The 15,503-nt window shown below is 42.9% G+C and overlaps 1 protein-coding gene across 1 annotated transcript in view; it reads left to right on the top strand.

Moving 5' to 3' along the window:
• Window positions 1-15,503, top strand: part of EAF1 (ELL associated factor 1) — a 488,823-nt gene that overhangs the window by 227,764 nt on the left and 245,556 nt on the right. The gene's annotated exons all lie outside the window — the stretch shown is intronic.

The following is a 15,503-nucleotide window of genomic DNA, read 5'->3' as shown; positions in this document are numbered from 1 at the left end:
CCAGTCAAAGCTTAATAATTTCCTTACCATTTTAGCTCTTTCCTTCTACCTTGAAAAGATAGAATTAACTTCAACTTCAGTTTTATTGTAAAGTCTTTAAGACAAAGCAAAGTAAATGTAGTGAAAAAATAATAAAAGAAGGATATCTAGCACAAGACAATCAGAGTTAAAGAAAACTGTCTGGACCAGCAGCCCCTAGACTTGGCCCATCCTCGACACCTGTAATTTTGACAATAGCCCTTATTCTGTCTGCTACCATTTTGTCAAGTCAAAGGATAGGCTCCATCTTAGCCCAGAAAGGACATTGCTATACTACTGGAGTGTATTTATACTAAGATGGAGAGAGGATGACTGATGCAGGAGAGGGAGCTAAGCGTTTATACAGTAGACAAAAGGTGAAAACAAATTCAGGACATAGAGAAGCAAACAAGAGTGACTCAGACCTTGGCTGGGTAATTTTACTTTGCAGTGCAAGCAGTTTATGTGGGAAGATAGAAGAGCGGCAAGCAGTGATGCATGAGTGGAATATGGACAATGCTGGTATCACAGAAACATGTACCACTGACAAGAGGGGGGCATAGAAATGCCTGGGTTTAAGTTTTACAGGAATGACAGAGAATGGGGAGATGGGGTGAAATAGCAGTCTGCATAAAGGAGGGCATCACATATGAGTATAGAGAGGAGGAAAACACTGACCCAGGAGTGGAGCAAGGGTGCAGCCAGGGTTAGAAGAGGTTAGGTTAAAAGCCCTAACAGTTGAAGTAGGTAAAGGAGGAGCTGATAGATTGATTCAGTGCGTCCTCCACCAAGACTCAACAGCAAAGGAGGATGAGAGACTAGAGGAGGAAATAAGAAGGGGATAAAGAAGTGGGGTAGGAGAAAGAGGGGTAATACTTATGGGGAGTTGAATTTGATAGGAACAGACTGAGCGCTCTGAGCTCCAGGATAGAGGGTGACCACGAGGGGTTAAGCTAGCTGGTGCAGAACTGTAATGGAAAAGTCAGAGTTCTTGATGTGGTCCTAGCCAATGCAAAGAGTGTCAATGATGCCCAGATCAAGGCACAATTAGCCAAAAGTAATCACACCATTATGTGGTTTAGTACAGAAGGAAAGTAAGAATAAAAAGGCAAGGATGATGGCATGAGACTTTATTAGAGTGACTTATGCTTTGTTAGGTGAGGTGGTCATGGCTGACTTAAGGGAATGAATGAATGCAGACCAAGGGAGTAAACAGATTATGGGAATGACTTAGGGATGGAGCACTTAGGTCTCTGAACAAGAGTGTGAAGAAGAGACAAAGCAGAAAAAAAGTGCAAATGCTATTGTATATGTTCATAGGTTCATAGGTTCATACTAGGCTATCTGCCCTAGGGCATTTATAAGCCTAGCCAGAGTGTGTTTGGCTTTCGCCACCCCTTGGAATGAGTATACTGTGCCCTTTTTAAGGTTTAGTTTACTGTACCTCTGTCTAGCAGTGACACAGAAGTGACCCCCGGGGTAAACCTACGATCTCCCATCCACTCGTCAAGATTTCTCTTGAAGAGAGTCAGTAAGGAGCTCTGCCTAACATGGACTGGGATTTTATTCCAGAGTGAAGGGAGCCTCTGGGTTATGAATCTGTCCCTCCAGCATGTCCTATTTATTTCTGTGCTGAGGTTCAAATCTCTCGCTCGCGTAGCTCTGGTGGATTTGGATTTTCTGAGGTGGAGCATGTCCATTAATTCCGGGTTGGACATGGCCTTGTACGTCAGGCATAGATCGCCTCTGAGTAGGCGGTATGCTACTGAGTAGAGCTGAAGTTTCTTTAGCCGGGCAGCATATGGCATATGTTTGAGTCCCTTGATCCTCTTGGTGAGGTACTTTTGGGGTCTTTCCAACTACTGCAGGTGTCGGGTAAGGTACATCCCAAATGGGGCATTGTACTCAATTATGGGCCTGATGAGGGAAGAGTAAAGGGGCACAATGACCTCTCCCGATCTAGATGTGAATTTCTTCATGATAAGGTGGGCAATATAGAAGGTCTTTTTAACCACTTTGGCAATGTGAGTGTCAAACGAGAGGTTACTGTCAACTTGGGTCCCTAGGTCCCTAATTACTTCTTCCGTACTTAATGGATTACCACCTTTGTGGTAATTTGTGGGCACTTTGTTTTTCCCAAAGGGTATGACTATACACTTTTTGGTGTTTAGTTTAAGGCCATGGCTCTGGCACCATTTTTCCATTTCTATGAGACCCTTTTGAAGGATGCTTGTGTCCGCAGGAGAATCAATTATGGCACCCAGTTTGCAGTCATCTGCGAACTTGGTCAGCCACAATCCTCCCATGTTAGCCTGTACCTCAGAAAAATAAATACAGAACAAGAGAGGTCCCAGGACTGAGCCCTGTGGGACGCCACTTGTGACTGGTTTAGAGTCTGACATGGCTCCAGCAGTTCTGACCTTGTGGGTTCTGTCCTTGAGCCAGTTTGCAACCCATCTTATGACATGGGGGTTTATATTTAAGCTGGAGAGCTTGTCTATGATAACCGAGTGGGGTATTGTGTCAAAGGCTTTTGCAAGGTCAAGGTAGGCTGTGTGAACTACCTTACCCTCATCAATGGCCTTGGTGACTGTTTCAAAGAAGTCGACCAGGTTCGAGAGGCAGGATCTGCCCTTAACAAAGCCGAATTGGGTAGGATCCAGTGTCTGTAGGTCCCCAATGTCTTTGGCTATGAGTTCCATAATGATCCTCTCCATAGCTTTGCAGACCAGGCTCGTCAAGCTTATGGGGCGGTAGTTTCCAGGGTCCGTAGAAGCACCTCCTTTGTGGAGTGGGACCACTGTTGCTGTACGCCATTCTTTGGGTACATATCCTGTAGTAAGGCTGAGATTAAACAGCTGCCTTATGTGTGGATTTAGCAGCTGTTTAATGTGATAAAGCTCTGACTATGACCCAGGTGACACTAGTTCCATTCACTGTGAGCTGGCATGGAGAGGATGGAATAGACCATGTAATGCTACAATCCCTCAGAGGAGGGGCAGGGATTTTTCGGGCAGTCCTGGGGTGTGCATTCAGCTCACCAAGCTGTGAATACAGTAGCCTTTTTCAGCAGGCACACAGGAATATGTACAAGCCTGAAAAGGCATAGTGGCTCCCAGGGTGAAATAATTGTCCCATCCCTCACCCAAGAGCAAGGGCTAGGAACTTCAAATTAAAATACTTCCAATGCCAGAATTCCAACAAGGACACAAACAACCCCTATGGCTGCCTTAATGACAACCTCTCTGAAATTGATGGTGGCTTGATAATCAGTGGGCAGAGAGGCAGAAAAAAAGTTAAAAAAAAGGCAAAAAAGAGATGTGGCTACATAGGAATATGAGACTCCCAATTACAGTCTACAGACATGGAAAGGAAGGGGTAGGGTGAATTAGGCACAATTCATTGAGGCTAGCAAAAAATCTAACAAGAGATTGTAAGGGCAATAAAAGGTAAACTTTAGTGGGAGTTAGCAGCAGAAAACTTTTTTTTTTGCAAGTAGAAAACAGAAAGAAGGAAGGTATGAGAAGAACTAGCTAGGCTGAGCAAAGATGGTAGGGAGAGCAGAGAAGACTGGGGAAAAAGCAGAGGTACTGAATAAATATTGTGCTTCAGTCTTCACAAAGGAAAACAAGGGGAGGATCTCACGTTCTGTGAGAGTTAGAACAGACTAGGGAGAACAGTGAGCACACACACCAGGATGGAGACAAAGAAGGCTTGAAGAGAATGGCAGTCCTTAGGGAGGATAATTTGCAACAATGTGATGGACTGCTTCTCAGAGTTCTCTGAAGTCAGAAGGCTTTTTAGCGGAGGTACCAGAACACATTAAATCTTTGCAGTTGTACAGCTCCATTTGTTTGTTCTTCATTTGGTTTGCCTGTTGTTTCCAGTATGTCCTCTGAAGTCTGGTTAGTATGTTAGCAGTTCCCCTGATGGGTATTCACCTGACCACTGGCTAGAGCAAAAGTGTGTGTGTGTGTGTGTGTGTGTGGGGGGGGGGGGTTTGAAAAAATCCAGGGAATGTTATGCCTGTTAGTTTTAACAACTGTGGCAGGGAAAATCTTGGGGCAGTCCTAAGGGGAATTCTGGTAGTATATCTAGTGGTCAGCAGTCTCCAGTACAGTAGCTAACATGGGATTATAGCCAGAAGGAGACATCACTTTTTACAACTAGGTTATAAATGAACTTGGCAAGGTCGTGGCACTAGACATGGTCTACCAAACTTCATCAGTATGTCTTGCCAGAGCCATAACTATGTCATTTTGTGCCCTAGGGCAGTTCACCCATACTGGTGCCCACAGCCTAAATTTGAGAATCAAAATAAAGGTCTTCCCAAATTTGATGACCATAGTTACATCTCTGCATCTTGACTATTGATGTTTCTTTTTTGTTTTTCTTCAGGCTGTGGTTGCTCTGTGCATGTAGGTTGAAATGATAGGTGCAGGTGGTAAGCCTGCTCTCCTAACCAGGCATGTAATGCCATGGCATTTTTTAACACTACACTGATCCGTCCCAGAGCATGGGAAGGGAATAAAAAAATGGCCATGCTGGGGACTGTAGGAGAGAAAAATCATAGCAGTTCACCTCGTGAAGAGAGCTCCCTGCTAATCATTTCATATGATGACTACCTATCTGTTGTATTTTAGCGGGTCCTGGATTAGAATGAGTATTTAGTTCCAAATCTTGTGGGTAACTAGCTGTCATTTATTTAACTGGGACTAAACATTAAAAAAAAAAGTTGCTATAAATAACTTACCAGTGAGAAGGACAGAAGGATAATGGATAGGCATTTTATTTATTCATTAGAAATTTGCTGAATAGTCAAACTGAGATATTGTAATAGGCTTCTTTTTTCAAGTAGACCTGAGGAGTTCAGAACTTCACTTAAATGTCAACCAGTAAATGTTACATGTAGTAGGTCCACATACAGTTAAAACATGGCATTCTTTAGATGTAAATACAAATTATTTACATTGCTTATAAAGCATAATAGTACATGAAAAAATAACTTGCTTTCCATTATTTTCAGGAAGCTCACTTTGCAGGACCAAATACTATGTACAAATCTGATTAGTCCCTCTCATTCTGATTCATGTATGGGTCACGGATCTGATCCTCAGATCTGGCTCGGCTGCCTTCCACAGACTTCAGCTTCCAGACTCACGCTTCTCACTCTACACACAATCCTCTGTACTAAGCAGAGCTTCCTCAGATCTCATTTGCCACCATTCACGGTGCGTTGGACGTGCTCTCCAGTGCTCAAGCAGCTAGTTCGAGTTGACAATCTCTTTTTCAGATGTGTGACTTTTTCTTGTATAGCTAGTGTTTTTCATTCCTTCCTCCCACCCACTAAGTTTTCGCTGGTGATAGGGCAATCCAAGTCCCTTGTTTTTCTCCTGTATAGTATAGATTATAGCTAGTGGTTAAGAGTTAGAACTGTGGTTTCTATTACCGTTGTTGTAGTTACTATAGTTATTATAGTTGTTGCTGTTGATTATTAGCAGCTTCAAAAAAAAAAAAAAAACCTTTCCTTTTGTAGTTATGGGTAAGCCTACAGGGTTTAAAAAATGTTCAGAGGGCGGACATAAAATTCTGCACTTTGATTCACATGAGAAATGTGTTTATTGTTTAGGTGCTGCACACTTACAGTCTCAGTGTGCCATTTGTGAGAGGTGCAACTCCAGAGCGATTGCCTATAAGCATAACAAATTTATATTAAAAGGGATTCTGCCTCCTTCCACTCTTTCTTCTCCAGGGGCTCACACCCCAGAACAGGTTATTCCAGGTTCTGTTCCAGACTCTAAGAAGCACCCTCATGAGCACCCCAGGGCTTCATCAGAACCTCCAACTGAAGTGCTAAAATTCTCCTGCTCCGAGGTCAGGCTCGGCTCCAGTGGCTCCAAAAGCCCTCTCAGATCCATGTGCGCCTATGCCGAAGACTTTAACTGTTGTTTCAGATCTTGCTTCGTAAGGATCTCTGACTAACACAGCCCTTCCGGATTGTATTTGTTGTGTGATCCGAGAAGGTCATATCAGAAGACTCATTCTTCACTACCCTCTACCTTAATGTCAGAGCCTGGGACTTTGGTTCATAGAACTGGGAACTGGTCACCGGAGTCGTCCATCCAGTCAGTCCCCCCCCCCCTCCCATGGTGCCTATAAAGATTTTGCAAACTCCATGCCAGTCACGTCCTTAGTCTGTAGCTTTATGCAGATCCTCCAGAAGCCTTTCAGAATATGATGTGGACAAGATAGTAAGGAAGATTATCAGGGCTCAGACCCAAATGAGGGTTTTGTCAACTCCATTCTCTCTTGGATCCGTGAGTTTTCAAACCAAAGTAGACTCTCCTTCTCCCATTTGATCCTCGGTTTTGGAGCCCCAGGACCTTAGCAGTCAGAGATTTGGTATCGGATTGAGGACTTTCACTTCCTCCACTCCAACAGTTGCTTTGACCACCTCTTCTCTTTGGATCAGATTGGGTCTCTGAGCTGGGATGTCGAGGTTGGATCCAAGGGTAGAGGTTTGGCTCAGATTTTATCAGAGCCTTCTTTCCCCCTCAGTGCTTCAGCTCTCGACAGCACGGGTCCAATTCTATCTGGGAGCTGTGGTTCTGAGGAGTTTGTAATTTCTTCTTTGAGGGCTTCGGCCCAGAGGGAGTTGGGCAGGGGTTCCCTGGGTCCTTCTGCTTTCCAGGTTATAGAAAAGGCTTTCTCTGCAGACAGAGACCTGATCTCTTTGACTACTGTTCCGCCCCATCTCTCCTCATCAGATCTGGGAATTGAGCCTTCCATTCCTATCCAGGGTCAGCCTGTATCATAGAGTATCCAGGATCCTCCACCTGAGGTGGACCCCCCCCCTTCCAATACCTCCCCTGAACATCCCACAAAGGAGGTGTTTGGAAGAGGACATGTAAAAGGAGGCACTTAGACTCTCCATGGAGTCTCTTACCAAAGATACAGATTTCGATGAAGGAGAAGGATCCCCAAATTCACCACCAGAAGACTTCTCCTTTGCAGACATTTTGGAAATTTTGAAACAGAGGTGGATGGTCATCCCAAGATCCTACTTCTGAGGAGTCTGCATTTCTGGAGGCCTTCGGAATGTGTCCATCTGCATCTTGGGTGACCCCCCCCCCCCAGGTGGACCCTCTCATAAATCTGGTGGCACGCCAGGCCTGAAAGGAGCCAAACAGTATAGAGCCTGTGCCTAAGTGACCTGACAAGATCTTTTTGCCCCTACAGATTGTTCCTTTTGGTCCAAAGGTATTCCAGTTGATGGTATGGTGGTGGCAGCTGCCAGTGACAAAGACATAGCTGAACAGAGCTCTACCATTTGTCTGCCAAACAAGAGAGTCAAGAGCGATTTACAGGTTCGGCAAGCTCGTATATGCTTTGGCCAGTTTCTATTGAGAGGGGTTAACTACTTGGCATATTTTACTCGCCAGCAGAGACATTTGGTCAAGGAACAATCTGAATCATTGGCAGAGACCATGCTGAAAGAGGAATTTGGGAAGGTTTATCCAAAGCTGGCCAGTCTCTCTTCCCTTGCCAATTTGTCCATGACGCTCATCTCTCACTTGGCAGAGGGTACCTCACGGGCAGCCGGCACCGGCATTGCTGTACGAGAACATGCCTAGATGAGGCTTTGTGATGTCAAATAGCCCTTTAAGGTGTCTTTTGTCAGTGCTCCCTTTGATGGTTCCGCCTTATTTGGACAGTCAGTTAATGACACCCTGATCTGCAGCAAGAAAGATGGCAAGACCTTGTCTGCTGTAGGGATCAAATTTCCCACCCCTCAACAGACCTTCTCCAGGTAACAGAGAGGGGCCAAGAAAAATTGATTCCATAAGTCTCAAGGGTCCTTTCGTGACCAACATGGAGAGTTTCCCTCCAGAGGCAGAGGAGGGAGCTTTAAAGGGAGATGCCGCCTCAGAGGCAGAGGGAGTCCACAAAATCATGGCTTCAGGGAACCTTTTTCTGAAAGTCCCTATCAGTGCTCCTGAAGCGTTGCCTGGCTGCTCTGTCCTGAAGGCAGCAGGGAGCCATTTTTCCTCTGCACTCAAATGCTTGGGCCCTATTAACAAAAAATGTTTGGGTGCAAAGCATAATATCCAGAGGCTATCACATTCCTTTTTCCCTTACACCATGAAGAACACAAAAGACACTCCCCGAGGTTCCACCCAGTCAGAGGGAGTCAGCAGGTTTAGAAATTCAAAAGTTACTGCAAAAAAAGTCATCCAAGCAGTCCCAACTGAACAAAAAGTGTTTGGAACTTACTCCTGATTTTTTTTTAGTGCCAAAGAAGACTGGGGACCTATGGCCAATCTTTTACCTTAGCATACTGAACCTCTACATAAAAGAGCGAACCTTTGGGTGGTTACAGTACAGTCTATCCTTCCTTTATTAAGGAAGGACAATTGAATGTGCTGTGTGGACTTAAAGGATGCGTACTATTACATAAAAATAGACAGGTGCTCCAGGAGTCATTTGTGCTTGAGGCTGGTATCCAGTCACTACCTATTTAGAGCCCTGCCCTTTGGACTCATCACAGCCCCCTCAGTGTTTACCAAATGCATGGCAGTGGTTGCAGCTCATCTCAGACTACAAGGTTTTCGAGTGTTCCCGTATCTAGACGACTGACTCCTGATTGCCCCAACCAGACATCAACTATCTCATGCCAGAGATTACGTGTTCCAGATATTGGATCTTCTAGGCATCACAGTAAATCAGGACAAGTCAGAACCAATACCAGTTCAATCCTTGGAGTTTATCAGGGCTCAGATGAACACAGTTACCCAAATAGCGTTGTTGCCCCTACATCGGATAGTCAACCTTGAGGAACCAAATCCAAACTTTACTAGTTCTCCCTTCTCCTCCCACCAGGCTTGTTCTTCGAGCTCTTGGATCTGTGACAGCTGCCATAACATTAGTACCTCTGGCAAGGTTCTATATGCGTGTTCTCCAGTGGACCTTGACTTTTCTGCGGTCTATACTTCAGCAGTCTCAGTCTGTTCCTGTCAAGTTGGCAAGAGTTTGCAAAACCCACCTGGAATAGTGGACTCATTCCGACCTGTTAGTTGGAAGACCATTCATTCTTCCCTTGCCTACATCTACAGTGACCACGGATGCTTCCCAGCTGGGGGGTGGGGGGGGCATGTGGACTCCCATAGAGACCAGATTACATATCAATGTCCTAGAGGTGAGAGCAGTCCTTCTCTCACTGAGCTGTCCTTCTCTCATTGCAAGCCTTTCAGGACATTCTCCCTCTGGGGACTATTGCAATTCACACGAACAAGATCTCAGTAGTCTGATACATCAAAAAACAAGGTTCTTACCCCATTTGTAGAGAGGTCATAAGAGTTTGTGAATGGGCGATATCTTGACACCACTTTCTCATTGCAGCTCATATACTGGAGAAATCCAGCATGCTGGCGGACAGGCTGAGCAGGTCCATTCTGATGCCCCACGAGTAGTCCCTCAGCCAAACAGTTAAAATCAAATTTTCAGACATTGGGGCCATTCTTGCTGCAATCTTTTTGCTTCCCCTCCCAACTACAAATGCAGCAAGTTCTTTTCTTTGCTCCCCCCACCCGCGAGTCCCCGAGGGACACTGTAGTCTCCTCTGTGCTTATCCTCCTCTGCCATTGATCCCAAAATTCTTTCAGAAAGCCCAACAGTTGAAGAGCACTGTATTCCTCATTGCCCCTTACTGACCTCATCAGATTTGGTTCCCCTTCCTCTGGTCTCATCTGAAGTACCCTTCTTGGCTACTGGAGCCCAACCAGGATCTCCTAACCCATCCATCACTAGGACTCCATCAAGATCTGACCTCTCTCAAGCTAACTGCATGGTTTCTCCAATTCCAACCATTGTTAAAGGGTCCAGGATTTCATCTCCAGTCAAGAGTATTGCTTTAGCTTCTCAAAAGGCATCCACCAAAAAGGCATACAGAAGCAAATGAAACAGACTTATTCAGCTTCTATGTCTGCCATCCTCTCCTTTCTTGCTTCCCTGTTTAAAGAGGGATCAAGCTTTGCTACAATTAAGCTTCAACTGGTGGCCATATCCAATTTCCCCTCTGGCCTATCTTCAGGATTTGTGGCTTCTGCGATGTTATGTAGAACTTTTAGAGACCTCAGCCTCATTACCACAATCAACAGAACGTGCTGGATGGACAGCTTCATAACCCAGAGACTGCCCATGCTATGGAATAAACTTCCCATACATGTCAAACAGAGCACCTCACTGGCCCGCTTCAAGAGAAATCTTGATGAGTGGATGGGAAATAGAAAATTCACCCCGGGGATCACTCCAGTGGCTCTACTCAACAGAGGCACTGGAAACTAAGGTCAGGTGTACGATGCCAGGGTAATCCTATGGTCTAGGCTTGTAAAGGCTCCAGGGCCATTAGCCTAGTACATATCTATGAACCTATGAAGGGGGTTTTCCTTCTCAGACCCCCTAGCAAAGACCCCACTCCTCCTTGGGATCTCCCCTTAATTCTCCCAGGTTTGATTCAAAAACCCTTTGAGCCAGCCAGTGATTATGACATAAAATGTTTGTCTTGAAAAATTATTTTCCTAGTGGCCATCACCTCAGCAAGAAGAATTTCTGAATTATAGTTCCTCTCGTCTAAACCACTTTACATTATTTTTCACAAAGATAGAGTTTCCGTCCATACTAATGCATCTTTTATGCCTGAAGTAGCTACTGAATCAAGTATTAGTCAGACCATACAGTTACCAGTTTTCTTCCCCAATTACTTCAATAAAGGGGAGTACATGTTGCATTTTCTGGACATTCATAGGCAACTATGTTTCTATCTTCACAGGGCTAAACAGTTCAGGAAATCAGCCTAATTATTTGTGTCATTTTCACCTAATCGCACGTGGCATGCAGTAATGAAAATAATGCATGCAAAGTGGATTACCAGTTGCATTTCTGTAATATATGATAAGAACACTTTGAAACTTACTACTCCCCTTTATCCCATTCAACTAGATCTGTAGCCATATCTTCTGCCTTTTCATCAAGAATCTCAATTGATGACATCTGTGCAGCAGCCACTTGGTCTAAATCCCATACATTTGTGACTCATTACAGATTGGACATTGTCTCCAGAATCAGATCTTCTTTTGGCTTGACAGTGCTCTGGCATATCCTTCCTTGAGGCCATCCAAGAGGGAATGTAGCTGGTGACTCTGACCCATACGTTAATCAGAACAAGAAGGACAACGTCAGATGTTTAAGTTATGTACTCACCATAACTTGGCATCTGTGTTGTTCATTCTTCTTCTAATTCACCGTCCCTCCTTTCTGTCCCCCTACCGGGGAAAATTTATTTCTGGAAGATCTATAAAGCCTTATTAGGAACCTTTGTTCCTTATTGAGCCTCTGGGTGTGTTTCTTTTCCTTATTTTCCTTACTGCAAATAGGTAGCAAACTTGCTATGAGGAAGCTCTGCCTAGTACAGAGGATTGTGGGTAAAGGGAGGAGCCTGGAAGCTAAAGTCTGTAGAAAGCAGACAAGTAGGATCCAAGGATCGGATCCGTGACCCATACATGAATCAGAATGAAAATGGGCAACACAGATGCCAAGTTATGGTGAGTACATAACTTAAAATTACAGCTGTGGTGGAAAGGTATATACCTGTGCTATCCAGACCAACCAGTTTCATGGAGATATTCTGAAGCAGACTGAACTTACACCAAGCATTGCTAATAAAGAGTCTTACAATGTGCTTAGCTTTACAGTAGAGAAAAGTGGTACCCATAGTGTAACATACAACTATAATGTTAGGAATGGCTCTTTCCATGCTGTTGCTTTTGGATCTGTAATTAGGAGATTTGCTTTGCTCTGTATGTAGCCTTTACGATATGATGTTAAATAAAAAGCATTTATTTCTCAGACAATTCTTAATGTAGTTTTTATGATATGATGTTAAGAGAAAAGAATACGTGCACCTTCAGGACTGCATCACATTATTGTTTAGGTAAAAACATGAAGCCTGAGAATAGGCTATATAAGCCAGACAGGTAACGTCTGCAGTTAAGCTGTGTACCTCTCACCACAGTACTGTAAAAGAAGACAGAGACTTATAAGCATGACTATATTGTGGTTTGTGGTGAACAAACACTACTGCTTATCCAGGGTGCTTTATATACATACCCAACTGGTGAGTGTTTTTACAAGCTTGGATTTACATTAATATCTATTTATCACATAACTCGGTCTGCTGCTGCACTTAAGAAGGGGCAAAACTATTTTTGTAATCAATCTTTCAATTTGTTGGAGTACTTATTTTTGGTGGCAGTGAATATATTTTAGACAACCCTGTTAAACAGTCAGATTTTTTGATTTTCTGCGCCCGTTTCATAAATAAGAAAAAGTATTTTCAGGGCCGTGGATTGAACAGATATCACTGCATACTTAGGATGTTGTGAGGCACGTGTGAGTGACTTATAGGCTTACAGTACAGTAATATCTGAAATTTTTCATATTAATTGCTGCAGTAGCCTGAGCTGTGTGGGTTATATCCTGCATAGGATATAACAGCCAGCCAACTTCCAAAGCTTCAGGGCACCGTCCATGTGGCCAAACCATTAGTTTGCTGAGCTGACTAAAAAGACAGGCTTGGATGCTCATCCCTCCAGAGCTTTCCTGCCATCAAGTAGAGTGCACCTTTGTGGGCTTTTAAGGATCAGTGGTCTGCATGTGCTGTTTCATTGCTGGGCAGATATGGTGCCTTAGAGGAAGAACTTTCCCAATATTATTTTAATGCTGGAATTTCCTTTTCTGTGTGAGAAACTATTTTTTAGCTAGGAATATGTGTTTTTATTGACTCGTGTGATTTTGCTGTAATAAATAGCAGCACGCCTTTGTTTGTCAGTTTAAAATTTTATTTAAACATTCTAAAACCTTTTATGTGCAGAAACTGTGTCTAAATTACTTTTGAGGGCTGGTAAAGTGTATTAGAGTGCTTTTTTTGTGTTTTTGTTGGGAAAAGTGACTTTATACTACTTTTGAAATGTCACCAGCTTGTGCTATTTAGTTTCCCAGAAAATAGGCACCTTTTTTGGCTTTACCATGGAAACAACTGCTGGTCCTATGATCAGTCCTTCTTCCAGCTACAAAAAGAAAAACTTAACTAAACAACCTTTACCACCACGGCAGGATAGTAATTTGCCTCAGTCACAGGTGAATGACGGCTATGGTCAAAGCTGGTTCCTCAGTCCATTCATCTTTTTCGCAGAAAACCTGTGGTATTGCTCATACAGCCACTATGGACAGGGAGTTAGCCATGTCCTCAGCAGCTGTTAGAATCCCTTCAATGTGCAAGGGAGAGCTATTTTTGTTGCATTTAGGAGAATGGGCAGGGAAGGTGCACCTGTTTAACCGGAATGTTGAACCCATCCCTGTGTAAGCTGATGATGCTATTAAAAATCAAGTTTGCCTTCATTTTCCTGTCAAAAACTAACTGAAAACAGGTTCACTGGACATGAGTAATGTATTAAGTCTGACTCAGGGTCTTGTACAGGGTATCACCCTTTTCAGATGGTTTCTGGTGAGAGAAAAATGGATTAATCTTTTCCTGAAGAAATTCAAGAAATTTAACCTATAGAAGAATGTGATGGCTCAGATACAAGTTTTTCTCCTCAGTATTCTGATTCAAACTCAGAAGAAAGCATGTTATCTGAATCTCCGTGTGAATGATTTTCTTTCTCTGAGACTATCTCCAGGATATGCCAGTGTTTTCATTGGGAGAACACAGAGGTTTCTCAGTCCCTTAGACAAAAACTCTGAATTGTTACAACAGGAAATCATCTTCTTATAGGAGGTTATACATCTATTTTCAACATATGCATGCTGTTAAATGGCTGCAAGTCCCAACCTTTCATATTCTGACAATAATTTATATAAAATAACTTTCTCCATTATTTTTGCTCTCTTATCTTGTTTGTCTGAGCGATAAAATTTACCCCTTCATACAGTTGCCTGAATCCCATTCACTACCTCAGATTTTTATGTCTAGAACACAGAAAACCACATTACATGACCAACATACTAGTTAACAATAAATTTAAATAAATAGGATACATCTTATGCTTCCCTTTTTCACAGCATTTTGTTTCCTTTGGTGTGGGAGAAAGAAGTAACTCAGGTTGAATTTCCCAGCGAGCTGCAGCAGTACTGACTGTAATCTGAGACTTCTTTTGGGGCTGGTTCACCAGGTGTAGTACAACTTGGAGAACCATCACAAAGCCCAGTCAGTTCTAGATATGTAGAGAAAAAATCACCTGCGTATACCAAGTGTCCAAACTGGAAAGCCAAGCAGAGAATTAGAAAAATACCAGCAGGACAGCCACTGCAATAAAATTCTATTTTAATAAAAACATAAACCATAGAACAAATGAAATAAAGACAAGCGCTTTCACATATATAATACACTTCTTCAGGTCTTCTAAAAAATTAAATCACATCAACATTTATGAATACAAATCATTAACCAATCAGTGAAACTATGCAACTTAATTGTTGGCCAGTTGTGTTAAAGATACAGTTAAACTATGCCTAAGGCTTATTTAATCTGCGTACTTTCAAAACAGTTTTAATGATAACATTACTATTTATTCCTGGATACTTATGTGCCTGTAACCTTAAAATCCACTTTAATTCTACTTGTTCTAAGTGGCTATTAGTGTCCCCCCTCTTACATTAATACAAACAGGCTGTAACACTCTAAAAGAAAAATGATGTTCTGGACATGCAACAATGTGTTTACATAAGGCTTTTTTCTCATTCTTCTTGCGTATCTCATAGTGATGTTTGCTAATGCGTTCCCTCAATTTCTGGGTAGTCTTGCCTATGTAGAAACAAGTGCAAAAATCGCATGTAGCTAGGTAAATTAAGTTGTTAGTATTGCAGTCTGCATAAAACCTTGGTTCAAAAACAAAAGATGTATTGGGACAATTGAACACTTGATTTCTGCTCAACACTTTGCAGAAATTGCAATTTCTACATGGATATGTACCTAGTCTCATCCCTATGGGCTGTATTTTCTTAGTATCATTACATAGAAGCTTTTTCAAATTTGCATTATTTCTAAATATAAAGTGTGGAGTCTCCCCTACAACTCTCGCTGTGGGGTTATCAATGGTCATCAAAGACCAGTGCTTGCGAATGACATCCCTCACTACATTGTTGCTACTAGTATAATTGGAAAGAAACGAAAACTGATGTCCCTTATTACTATTCAGCTGAGTTGTGGTGCATCATCTGGTATTCACTACACCGACAGAATCCATACCTTGCTGATGATGGGGCAATTCTTGCCCCATCTTCTGTAAAACATGTTTCTTGTAACCCCTGTTTACATATAGTCGTCTCGTTCTATCCATTTCATCATCAAGTGTGTCACCCTCTTCACAAACCTTTTGCACTCTCAAAAACTGACTTTTTACAATATTGGGAAAATGTGTCAGGGTGCA

Source organism: Protopterus annectens, chromosome 3.part0 (genome assembly GCF_019279795.1).
Source record: "Protopterus annectens isolate FY-2018-M chromosome 3.part0, PAN1.0, whole genome shotgun sequence".
In the NCBI taxonomy this organism is placed as follows: Eukaryota; Metazoa; Chordata; order Ceratodontiformes; family Protopteridae; genus Protopterus; species Protopterus annectens.
This window is presented reverse-complemented; position numbering and strand designations above follow the sequence as displayed.